We start from the raw sequence: 13,911 nt of genomic DNA, 5'->3' as shown, positions 1-13,911 counted from the left end.
GAGAAAGGTGAAATCTCACCATGGTTTTCATTTGCATTTTTCTGAGAGTTAGTGATCCTGAACATTTTTGCAAGTGTCTGTTGGCCATTTGAATTTCCTCTCATGAAAAATGCCTGTTCAGGTCCTTTGCCCATTTCTTAAGTGGATTGTTTTTGTTGTTGTTGTTGTTAAATTTCTTTTTTAATTTTTTTTTAGATTTTATTTAACTTTTACAAGTTTCATTTACTTCATATATACAGATAGGAATATAGTGATACTTCCCAACATACCCTCCCTCCCGCCATGCTCCTTCCCTTCTTCCTCCTCCCTCTCCCATTCCCACTCAAATTTTGTTTAAGGAATACAAGCATCATGTTTTTCATACTTAAAAATTTAGGAATATAGTGATTCCTCCAACCCTACCTTCCTACCACCCATACTCCTACCCTTCTTCCTCCTCCTTACCCCATTCCTGCTCCTATTTTTTACAAAGATCTATTTTCAGTTAAGTTAATACTCATAAAATTAACCTACATGAAGTAGAGAGTTCCTCAAATAATATGAAAAAAAGAAAAAACAAACAAACAAAAAACATTGTTCCTCAACAGTCAAGACAAGGGCTGCTCAAAATAACCATATCACAAAGTGTCAACTTCAATCCTATAGATTGCCTTTTAGGTGCTTTATTAGTTATCACAGGTCAGGGAGAACATATGGTATTTGTCTTTTGGGGACTGACTTATTTACCTAAGTCTAATAGCTTCCAGTTGCACCCATGTTATTGCAAATGACAGGATTTCATTTTTTTTACCACAGTGCCATATTCCATAGTGTATATATACCGTAATTTCTTAGTCTAGTCTTCAGTCGATGGACATATGCATTGATTCTCTAGCTTAGCTATTGTAAATTGAGCTGCAATAAACATGGAGGTACAGATAACTCTTTTATATTTAATTTAATATTTATCCTTTGGATAAATTCCCAGGAGTGGGATGGCTGGGTGATATATGCAGATTTCTGAGGTTCCTCCATACTGTCTTCCACAGTAGCTGCACCAGTTTAGATTCCCACCAACAATGGGTTAAGGTACCCTTTTCCCCACATTCTCACCAGCATTTGTTGTTTGTTGGTTTCAGTAGGAAAGTCATTTAACTGAGGAAGGTAAAAGCTCACTGTGGCTTTGATTTGCTTTTCCTTGACAGCTAGTGATCCTGAGCATTTTTTAACTGTCTATTGGCTATTTGAATCCCCTCTCTCAAAAAATGCCTATTCAGGTCCTTTGCCCATTTCTTAACTGGGTTGTTTTGTTGTTTTTGTTGAATTTCATTAATTCTTTATAGATTCTGATGATTAATCCTTTATCAATTGTATAGTTTGCAAATATTTTCTCCCATTCCGTCAGTTGCCTCTTCACTATCCTGAGTATTACTTTGCAGTGAAGAAACTTCTCACTGGGATGTAAGCTCATTTGTCAATTTGGGCTTTGATTGTCTGTGCTTCTGGCATCTTTTTCAAGAAGTCTTTTCCTTTGCCAGTATCTTGCAGGGTTTTCCTAATGTTCTCTAGTAATTTGATGGTATCACATAATAGATTTAGGTTTTTGATTCATTTTGAGTAGGATTTTGTGTGTGGTATAAGGTAAGGGGCTTGCTTCATACTTCTGCATGCAGATAACCAGTTTCTCCAACACCTTGGTTGAAGAGGCTATCTTTGCTCCAGGGGTTGATTTATGCTCTTTTGTCAAAGATAAGTTGGTTGTAGATGCATAAATTGATTTCTGAAGTTTCTAATCTGTTCCATTGACCTGCATGTCTGTTTTTTTTTTGTCAGTACCAGGCTATTTTGATTATAACAGTCCTGTACTATATCTTGAGATCTGGAATTTTGATGCCTCCAGCTTTGTTTTTGTTGTGAAGTTTGCTTTAGCTATTCATGGTCTCTTATGTTTCCATGTGAATTTTAGTATCAATTTTTCTAGATCTGAAAAGAGTGCTGTTGGTACTTTAATTGGGATCACATTGAATCTATTAATTGCTTTCAGTAGTACGGACATTTTGAAGATATTGACTCTTCCAATCCATGAACCTGGAAGATTTTTCCACATTTTTGGTTTCTTCTCTTTTACTTTTTTTCTTTTTAAATTTTATTTAAGTTATACAAGTTTCATATATTTCATATATACAGATTTAGGAATATAGTGACAGTTCACTCACCACCCTCTCTCCCATCCATGCTCCAACATTTCCTCCCTACCTCTCAAAATTCCATTCTTAATTTTTACGAAGATCCATGTTAAGTATATTTAATTATTGTATAGTTAACCCTGCACTGAGTAAAAGAGTTCAACAAATAGTATGAAGAGGAAAAAATGTTCCTCAATGGAAGAGACAAGGGCTGTAAATAATCATCAAATATATATAAATGTCTACTTCACTCCAATACATGACATTTCAGGGAGTCTATTACTTACCTCAGAATAGGGAAAACATATATATGTCTTTTAGGGACTGGATTATTTCACTAAGCATAATGGTTTCAAGTGGCATCCATTTTGTTGCAAAAGATTAGATTTCATTTTTTTTACAATTGAGTAGTACTCCATAGTGTATATATACCAAAATTTCTTTATCCAGTCAACAGTTGACAGACATCTGGGTTGATTCCTTATCTTAACTATTGTGAATTGAGCTGAAATGAACATGAGGATACAGATAATCGTTTCATATATTGGTTTCTTTTGGTTTGGGTAAATTTATTTGGAAATTTGGATAAATGTGGCTAGTTGTAGATGTGTGGATTGATTTTTGGAGTTTATTTTCTGTTCCATGGTCTAACTATCAGTTTTCGTGCCAGAACCATAACTTCCCTGTAGTATACCTTGAAATCAGGTACTGTGATGCTTCTGACTTTATTTATGTTGTATAAGACTGCTTTAGCTATTCATGGTTTTTTGTCATTTACATATGAATTTTAACATCATTTTTATTTTTTTTACTTTTTTTCCTTTTTTTATTATTAAACTTTTATTTAATGAATATAAATTTCCAAAGTACAGCTTATGGGTTACAATGGCTTCCCCCCTACCATAACTTCCCTCCCACCCACAACCCTCCCCTTTCCCGCTCCCTCTCCCCTTCCAATCACATCAAGATTCATTTTCAATTCTCTTTATATACAGAAGATCAGTTTAGTATATATTAGGTAAAGATTTCAACAGTTTGCCCCATATAGCAACACAAAGTGAAAAAAAAATACTGTAGGAGTACTAGTTATAGCATTAAATAAGAGTGTACAGCACATTAAAGACAGAGATCCTACAAAATATATTTTTTAAAAAATTAATTAATTTTCTATGCCATTTCCAATTTAACACCAGGATTTTTTTTCATTTCCAGTTCTCTTTATATACAGAAGATCAATTCAGTATATAATTAGTAAAGACCTCATCAGTTTGTACCCACACAGAAACACAAAGTGTAAAAATACTGTTTCAGTACTAGTTATAGCATCACTGCACATTAGACAACACATTAAGGACAGATCCCACATGGGGTGTAAGTACACAGTGACTCCTGTTGCTGACTTAACAATTTGACACTCCTGTTGATGGCGTCAATAATCTCCCTAGGCTCTAGTCATGAGTTATCAGGGCTATGGAAGCCTTTAGAGTTCGCTGACTTTGATCTTATTCCGATAGGGTCATAGTCAAAGTGGAAGTTCTCTCCTCCCTTCAGAGAAAGGTACCTCCTTCTTTGATGGCCCCGTTCTTTCCACTGGGATCTCACTCACAGAGATCTTTCATTTAGGTATTCTTCTTTTCTATTTTTCTTTTCCATGGTATCTTGGCTTTCCATGCCTACAATACTCTCATGGGCTCTTCAGCCAGATCCAAATGCCTTAAGGGCTGATTCTGAGGCCAGAGTGCTGTTTAGGACGCCTGCCATTCTATGAGTCTGCTGTGTATCCCACTTCCCATGTTGGATCTTTCTCTCCCTTTTTGATTCTATCAGTTAGTATTAGCAGACACTTGTTTGTGTGATCCCTTTGACTCTTAGAACTAGCAGAGCCATCAATTGTGAACTGAAATTGATCACTTGGACTAGTGAGATGGCATTGGTACATGCCACCTTGATGGGATTGTATTGGAATCCCCTGGCACATTTCTAACTCCACCATTTGGGGCAAGTCCGATTGAGCATGTCCCAAATTGTACATCCCCTCCCTCTCTTTTTCCACTCTCAAATTTAACAGGGATCACTTTTCAGTTAAAATTTAAACACCTAAGAATAATTGTGTGTTAATTACAGAGTTCAACCACTAGTACTAGAACAACAACAACAACAACAAATACTAAAAAGGATAAAGTATTACATTGTACATCTAGAGTCAGGACAAGAGCTGATCAGGTCATTGTTTCTTATAGTGTCCATTTCACTTAATAGGTTTCCCCTTTGGTGCTCAGTTGTCACCAATCAGGGAAAACAAATGATATTTGTCCCTTTGGGACTGACTTAATTCACTCAGCATGATGTTTTCCAGATTCCTCCATCTTGTTGAAAATGACCGGGTTTCGTTGTTTCTTACTGCTGTATAGTATTCTATGGAGTACATGTCCCATAATTTCTTTATCCAGTCTACTGTTGATGGGCACTTGGGTTGGTTCCAGGTCTTAGCTATTGTGAATTGAGCTGCAATAAACATTAATGTGCAGATGGCTTTTTTATTAGCCAAATTAATTTCCTTTGGGTAAATTCCAAGGAGTGGGATGGCTGGGTTGTACGGTAGGGTTATGTTCAGGTTTCTGAGGAATCTCCAGACAGACTTCCATAGTGGCTTAACCAGTTTGCATTCCCACCAACAGTGGGTTAGTGTCCCTTTTTCCCCACATCCTCTCCAGCATCTATTGTTGGTAGATTTCTGAATGTGAGCCATTCTCACCGGAGTGAGGTGAAACCTCATTGTGGTTTTGATTTGCATTTCTCTGATGGCTAGTGATCTTGAACATTTTTTCATGTGTCTGTTGGCCATTTGGATTTCCTCTTTTGAAAAATGTCTATTGAGGTCCTTGGCCCTTCTCTTAAGTGGGTTGTTTGTTTTGTTGTTGTGGATTTTCTTGATTTCTTTGTAGATTCTGGTTATCAACCCTTTATCTGTAGTATAGTTTGCAAATATTTTTTCCCATTCTGTCGGTTGCCTCTTCACTTTCCTGACTGTTTCTTTTGAAGTACATAAACTTCTCAATTTGATGCAATCACAAATGTTAATTTTGGTTTTGACTGCCTGTGCTCCTGGGGTCTTTTCCAAGAAGTCTTTGCCTGTGCCTATATCTTGCAGGGTTTCTCCAATGCTCTCTAATAATTTGATGGTTTCAGGTCATAGATTTAAGTCTTTAATCCATGTTGAGTGAATTTTTGTGTAAGGTGATAGGTATGGGTCTTGCTTCAAGCTTCTGCACGTGGAAATCCAATTTTCCCAGCACCACTTATTGAATAGGCTGTCCTTATTCCAGGGATTAGATTTGGATCTTTCATCAAATATACGTTGGTTGTAGATGTTTGGATTGATTTCTGGTGTTTCTATTCTGTTCCATTGGTCTATCCATCTGTTTCTGTACCAGTACCATGCTGTTTTGATAACAACTGCCCTGTAGTATGTCCTGAAATCTGGTATTGTGATGCCTCCGGCTTTGTTTTTGTTGTACAAGATTGCTTTGGCTATTCGAGATCTCCTGTGTCTCCATATGAATTTCAGCATCATTTTTTCCAGATCTGAGAAGAATGTCTTTGGTATCTTGATTGGTATTGCATTGAATGTATAAGTTGCTTTTGGGAGAATGGACATTTTGATGATATTGATTCTTCCAATCCATGAGCATGGAAGATTTCTCCATTTTTTGGTATCCTCTTCTATTTCTTTCTGTAAGGTTTTGTAGTTTTCATCATAGAGATCTTTAATGTCTTTGGTTAAGTTTATTCCAAGGTATTTCATTGTTTTTGTAGCTATTGTGAATGGGATTGATCTTAGAAGTTCTTCCTCAGCTGTGGCATTGCCTGTGTATACAAAGGCTGTTGATTTTTGTGCATTGATTTTATATCCTGCTACTTTGCCAAACTCTTCGATGAGTTCCAGCAGTCTCTTAGTAGAGTTCTTTGGGTCCCCTAAATAAAGAATCATATCATCTGCAAAGAGGGATAGTTTGAGTTCTTCCTTCCCAATTTGTATCCTTTTAATTTCTTTTTCTTGCCTAATAGCTCTGGCTAAAACTTCCAGAACTATATTGAATAGCAGTGGTGAGAGAGGGCATCCCTGTCTGCTACCAGATCTCAGCGGAAATGCTTCCAACTTTTCCCCATTCAATAGGATGTTGGCCGTGGGTTTTTCATATATTGCTTTGATTGTATTGAGGAATGTTCCTTCCATACCCAGTTTGCTTAGAGTTTTCATCATGAAAGGGTGTTGTATTTTATCAAATGCTTTCTCTGCATCTATTGAGAGAATCATATGGTTTTTCTTCTGCAGTCTTTAATGTAGTGTATTACATTGATTGCTTTGCGAATGTTGAACCATCCCTGCATACCAGGGATAAATCCCACTTGGTCTGGGTGGATGATCTTTCTGATGTGTTGTTGCATTCTATTGGCCAGAATTTTATTAAGTATTTTTGCATCTATGTTCATCAGGGATATTGGTCTGTAATTCTCTTTCAATGCTGCATCTTTTCCCGGCTTAGGAATTGAGGTGATGGTGGCTTCATAGAAAGAATTTGGGAGGATTCCCTCTTTTTCGATTGTTCTGAATAGTTTGAGAAGAATTGGAGTTAGTTCTTCTCTAAATGTCTGGTAGAACTCAGCAGTGAATCCATCTGGTCCTGGGCTTTTCTTTGTTGGGAGGGCCTTTATTACTGTTTCAATTTCTGTGTCAGTTATGGGTCTGTTTAGGTTTTCTATGTCTTCCTGGCTCAATTTAGGTAGGTTGTATGTGTCCAAGAATCTGTCCATTTCTGATAGATTTCCCTGTTTGCTGGCATACAAGTCCTTGTAGTAATTTCTGATTATTCTTTTTATTTCTGTGGTGTCTGTTGTTACGTTTCCCTTTTCATCTCTGATCCTATTGATTTGGGTCTTTTCTCTTCTTTTTTTAGTTAGTTGGGCCAATGGGGTGTCAATTTTGTTTATTTTTTCAAAAAACCAGCTCCTCGTTTGGCTGATTTTTTGTAATGTTTTTTTTGGATTCAATCCTGTTGATTTCTTCTTTGATTTTAATTATTTCTCTTCTCTTACTGGGTTTGGGTTTGGTTTGCTGCAGATTTTCTAGATCCGGAGATGACTTGAAAGCTCATCTATTTGGTGCCTTTCCAATTTCTTGATGTAGGCACATATTGATATAAACTTTCCTCTTAACACTGCTTTTGTTGTATCCCATAGGTTTTGGTATGTTGTGCTGTTATCCTCATTTACTTCCAGAAAATTTTTGATTTCTCTTTTAATTTCTTCTATGACCCATTGTTCATTCAGGAGCATGTTGTTCAATCTCCATGTGTTTGCACGTGCTCTAGGGATTTCCGAGTTGCTAATTTCCAATTTCATTCCTTTGTGGTCTGAGAAGCTGCATGGTATGATTCTAATTCTTTTGAATTTGCTGAGACTTGCCTTATGGCCTAGTATGTGGTCAATCCTAGAGAAGCTTCCATGTACTGCTGAGAAGAATGTAAAGTCTTTAGATGTAGGATGAAATATTCTGTAGATACCTGTTAGATCCATTTGGGCTATAGTGTCATTTAAATCTACTGTCTCCTTGTTGATCTTCTGTCCTGTTGATCTGTCTATCTCTGAGAGTGGAGTATTGAAGTCCCCCAGTACTATTGTATTGGGGTCTAAGTCTCCCTTTAAGTCCCTTAACAAGTCTTTTATATAAGCTGGTGCCCTGTAATTAGGTGCATATACATTGATCATCATTATATCTTCCTGTTGAATGGATCCCTTGATCATTATATAGTGCCCCTCTTTGTCTCTCCTAACAGTTTTTGTGGTAAAGTTTATGTTGTGCAATATTAAGATGGCTACGCCCGCTCTTTTTTCATTTCTGTTGGCATGGTATATCTTTTTCCAGCCTTTCACTTTCAGTCTGTATGCATCATTGTTGGAAAGATGAGTTTCTTGTAAGCAGCAAATAGTTGGGTTTTGTTCCTTAACCCAATCAGCCAGTTGGTGTCTTTTAACTGGACAGTTCAGGCCATTAACATTCAATGTAACTATTGAGAAGGATTAACTTTGCCCTGTCATTTGCCAAAGATATTTTCTAATATATGGTTTGAGACTCCTGTGATCTTTTGCTGTGAGGTTTCCTTCCTTTATCTTCTTTCATACTGGTGACCGTGTTTCTGTGTTTCTGTATGTAAAACATCTTTTGCAGGGCTGGACGTGTGGCGACAAATTCTTTCAATTTCTGTTTGCTGTGAAAGGTCTTTATTTCACCTTCATTCATAAATGAGAGCTTTGCAGGATATAATATTCTGGGCTGGCAGTTTTTCTCTCTTAGTACCTGGGCTATATCTCGCCATTCTCTCCTAGCTTGTAGGGTTTCTGAAGAGAAGTCAGCTGTGAGTCTAATTGGAGATCCTCTGAGAGTAATCTGGCGTTTCTCTCTTGCACATTTTAGGATCTTTTCTTTGTGTTTCACTGTGGTGAGTTTGAGTACGACGTGTCGTGGTGAGGATCTCTTTTGGTCATGTTTATTAGGGGTTCTATGGGCTTCCTGTACTAGGATGTCTCTGTCCTTCTCCAAACCTGGGAAATTTTCTGCTAGTATCTCACTAAAAAGGCCTTCTAATCCTTTCTCCCTCTCCATGCCTTCAGGAACTCCTAGAACCCGAATGTTGGGTTTTTTAAGAGTATCCTGTAGATTTCTGACGGTATTTTTTAGATTTCTGATTTCTTCTTCTTTTCTTTGGTTTGCCTGTTTCCTTTCCTGTTCTGTCTTCTAATTCCGATATTCTCTCTTCTGCTTCACCCATTCTGTTTTTAAGGCTTTCTAATGTGTTTGTCATTTGATCTATTGAGTTCTTCATTTCATTATGGTTTCTTGTCACTACCACATTTTCAGGTTCTACTAGTTGTTTCATTTCATTTTGATTCCTCCTTAATATTTCATTTTCACGAGAGAGATTTTCTATCTTGTCCATTAAGGATTTCTGTAGTTCAAGAATTTGTTTTTGAGAACTTCTTAATGTTCTTATCAATTTCTTGGGATCCGCTTCTTGCATTTCCTCCATCTCTTCATCTTCATAATCTTGGATTGGGGTGTCTTGTTTATTTGGGGGCATCATAGTGTCTTCCTTGCTCTTGTTACCTCGGCTTCTACGTTTGTTGTTTGGCATGTTGGAGATAATTTATGGGGTTTTTTTTTTTTTGCTGTGGTGTTTTTTTCTCATTATACTATGCCTCTAAGTGGGCTGTCTGCTTTGATGGATCCTTAGAGGCTGTGATGGGTGTGGCCAGAGAGCTCTGCTTGATTCTTCAGGTTTAAGGCTGTGCAATAAGTGACTCACCCAGGTTGTTCTTTGTCTTGCTCCTTGCTGGATCTCCTCTTTCTCTCTCTCTCTCTCTCTCTCTCTCTCTCTGTCTGTCTCTCTTTTGACTCATTTGGGAAGCAATTCCGCACAGGTGAGTGGAATTGAGGGTAGTTGAAATCTGGCCTCTGTGAGTATTCATTTGATCTACCCCTGGGACCACACAAAGAGTTTATGCAGCCCTCAATGTGTTCTCAAGTTTCACCAAAGTTCCAAAGTTACTGAGTTTGTGTACTAATTGGCGACGCTTTACATATGTAAAATGGTGCCTTCTCTTTGTTTTACTCAGTGAGTGAAGAGAGAGGCCTCTGCCTTTCCCCACTAAAGTCTCGGGTTTCTGACGTTTTTGTCTTACCTCCCATTCATTCCCGCACTGGCGAGATTCTGTGGCTCGGCTCCCGCAGTTGGGTTTCCACACGGTGGGCTCCCTGTAGGTCCTCTGTGTCACATCCTCTAGATCCAGAAGCGATTCCTCTGCAGTTTTTTTCTTGAGTCTTTTCCTGAGGCTACAGTAATTCCACTTTTTTTTAACTTTTATTTAATAAATATAAATTTGCAACGTACAGCTTTTGGATGACAGTGGCTTTTTCCCCCCATAACCACCCTCCCACCCGCAACCATCCCATCTCCCACTTCCTCTCCCATCACATTCTTCATCAACATTCATTTTCAATTATCTTTATATACAGAAGATCAATTTAATATATACTAAGTAAAGATTTCAACAGTTTGCAGCAACACAGAAACACAAATTATAAAGTACTGTTTGAGTACTAGTATACCGTTAATTCACATAGTACAACACATGAAGAACAGAGATCCTACATGGGGAGTAAGTGCACAGTGACTCCTGTTGTTGATTTAACAATTGACACTCTTGTTTATGGTGTCAGTAATCATCCGAGGCTCTTGTCATGAGTTGCCAAGGCTATGGAAGCCCTCTTGAGTTCACCAACTCCAATCTTATTTAGACAAGGCCATAGTCAAAGTGGAAGTTCTCTCCTCCCTTCAGAGAAAGGTACCTCCTTCTTTAAGGGACCGTTCTTTCCGCTGGGATCTCACTCACAGAGATCTTTCATTTAGGTTTTTTTTTTTTTTTTGCCAGAGTGTCTTTGCTTTCCATGCCAAGAAATACTCTCATGGGCTTTTTAGCTAGATCTGAATGCCTTAAGGGCTGATTCTTAGGCCAGAGTGCTGTTTAGGACATCTGCCATTCTATGAGTCTGCTGTGTATCCCACTTCCCATGTTGGATCATTCTCTCCCTTTTTAATTCTATCAGTTGTATTAGCAGACACTAGTCTTGTTTACATGATCCCTTTGACATTAATCCTATTATTATGATCAATTATGAACTGAAACTGATCACTTTGACTAGTGAGATGGCATTGGTACATGCCACCTTGATGGGATTGAATTGGAATCCCCTGGCACATTTCTTTTTTTTATTTATTAAACTTTTATTTAATGAATATAAATTTCCAAAGTACAGCTTATGGGTTACAATGGCTTCCCCCCTACCATAACTTCCCTCCCGCCGCAACCCTCCCCTTTTCCACTCCCTCTCCCCTTCCATTCACATCAAGATTCATTTTCAATTCTCTTTATATACAGAAGATCAGTTTAGTATATATTAGGTAAAGATTTCAACAGTTTGCCCCATATAGCAACACAAAGTAAAACACCTATCATTGGAGTACTAGTTATAGCATTAAATAAGAGTGTACAGCACATTAAAGACAGAGATCCTACATAATATTTTTTTTAAAAAATTAATTAATTTTCTATGCCATTTCCAATTTAACACCAGGATTTTTTTTCATTTCCAGTTCTCTTTATATACAGAAGATCAATTCAGTATATAATTAGTAAAGACCTCATCAGTTTGTACCCACACAGAAACACAAAGTGTAAAAATACTGTTTCAGTACTAGTTATAGCATCACTGCACATTAGACAACACATTAAGGACAGATCCCACATGGGGTGTAAGTACACAGTGACTCCTGTTGCTGACTTAACAATTTGACACTCCTGTTGATGGCGTCAATAATCTCCCTAGGCTCTAGTCATGAGTTATCAGGGCTATGGAAGCCTTTAGAGTTCGCTGACTTTGATCTTATTCCGATAGGGTCATAGTCAAAGTGGAAGTTCTCTCCTCCCTTCAGAGAAAGGTACCTCCTTCTTTGATGGCCCCGTTCTTTCCACTGGGATCTCACTCACAGAGATCTTTCATTTAGGTATTCTTCTTTTCTATTTTTCTTTTCCATGGTATCTTGGCTTTCCATGCCTACAATACTCTCATGGGCTCTTCAGCCAGATCCAAATGCCTTAAGGGCTGATTCTGAGGCCAGAGTGCTGTTTAGGACGCCTGCCATTCTATGAGTCTGCTGTGTATCCCACTTCCCATGTTGGATCTTTCTCTCCCTTTTTGATTCTATCAGTTAGTATTAGCAGACACTTGTTTGTGTGATCCTTTTGACTCTTAGAACTAGCAGAGCCATCAATTGTGAACTGAAATTGATCACTTGGACTAGTGAGATGGCATTGGTACATGCCACCTTGATGGGATTGTATTGGAATCCCCTGGCACATTTCTAACTCCACCATTTGGGGCAAGTCCGATTGAGCATGTCCCAAATTGTACATCTCCTCCCTCTCTTTTTCCACTCTCAAATTTAACAAGGATCACTTTTCAGTTAAAATTTAAACACCTAAGAATAATTGTGTGTTAATTACAGAGTTCAACCACTAGTACTAGAACAACAACAACAACAACAAATACTAAAAAGGATAAAGTATTACATTGTACATCTAGAGTCAGGACAAGAGCTGATCAGGTCATTGTTTCTTATAGTGTCCATTTCACTTAATAGGTTTCCCCTTTGGTGCTCAGTTGTCACCAATCAGGGAAAACAAATGATATTTGTCCCTTTGGGACTGACTTAATTCACTCAGCATGATGTTTTCCAGATTCCTCCATCTTGTTGCAAATGACCGGGTTTCGTTGTTTCTTACTGCTGTATAGTATTCTATGGAGTACATGTCCCATAATTTCTTTATCCAGTCTACTGTTGATGGGCACTTGGGTTGGTTCCAGGTCTTAGCTATTGTGAATTGAGCTGCAATAAACATTAATGTGCAGATGGCTTTTTTATTAGCCAAATTAATTTCCTTTGGGTAAATTCCAAGGAGTGGGATGGCTGGGTTGTACGGTAGGGTTATGTTCAGGTTTCTGAGGAATCTCCAGACAGACTTCCATAGTGGCTTAACCAGTTTGCATTCCCACCAACAGTGGGTTAGTGTCCCTTTTTCCCCACATCCTCTCCAGCATCTATTGTTGGTAGATTTCTGAATGTGAGCCATTCTCACTGGGGTGAGGTGAAACCTCATTGTGGTTTTGATTCACATTTCTCTGATAGTTAGTGATCTTGAACATTTTTTCATGTGTCTGTTGGCTATTTGGATTTCCTCTTTTGAAAAATGTCTATTGAGGTCCTTGGCCCATCTCTTAAGTGGGTTGTTTGTTTTGTTGTTGTGGATTTTCTTGATTTCTTTGTAGATTCTGGTTATCAACCCTTTATCTGTAGTATAGTTTGCAAACATTTTTTCCCATTCTGTCGGTTGCCTCTTCACTTTCCTGACTGTTTCTTTTGAAGTACATAAACTTCTCAATTTGATGCAATCACAAATGTTAATTTTGGTTTTGACTGCCTGTGCTCCTAGGGTCTTTTCCAAGAAGTCTTTGCCTGTGCCTATATCTTGCAGGGTTTCTCCAATGCTCTCTAATAATTTGATGGTTTCAGGTCGTAGATTTAAGTCTTTAATACATGTTGAGTGAATTTTTGTGTAAGGTGAAAGGTATGGGTCTTGCTTCAAGCTTCTGCACGTGGAAATCCAATTTTCCCAGCACCACTTATTGAATAGGCTGTCCTTATTCCAGGGATTAGATTTGGATCTTTGGTCAAATATAAGTTGGCTGTAGATGTTTGGATTGATTTCTGGTGTTTCTATTCTGTTCCATTGGTCTATCCATCTGTTTCTGTACCAGTACCATGCTGTTTTGATAACAACTGCCCTGTAGTATGTCCTGAAATCTGGTATTGTGATGCCTCCGGCTTTGTTTTTGTTGTACAAGATTGCTTTGGCTATTCGAGATCTCCTGTGTCTCCATATGAATTTCAGCATCATTTTTTCCAGATCTGAGAAGAATGTCTTTGGTATCTTGATTGGTATTGCATTGAATGTATAAGTTGCTTTTGGGAGAATGGACATTTTGATGATATTGATTCTTCCAATCCATGAGCATGGAAGATTTCTCCATTTTTTGGTATCCTCTTCTATTTCTTTCTGTAAGGTTTTG

Source organism: Lepus europaeus, chromosome 11 (assembly GCF_033115175.1).
Source record: "Lepus europaeus isolate LE1 chromosome 11, mLepTim1.pri, whole genome shotgun sequence".
Classification (NCBI taxonomy): Eukaryota; Metazoa; Chordata; class Mammalia; order Lagomorpha; family Leporidae; genus Lepus; species Lepus europaeus.
This window is presented reverse-complemented; position numbering follows the sequence as displayed.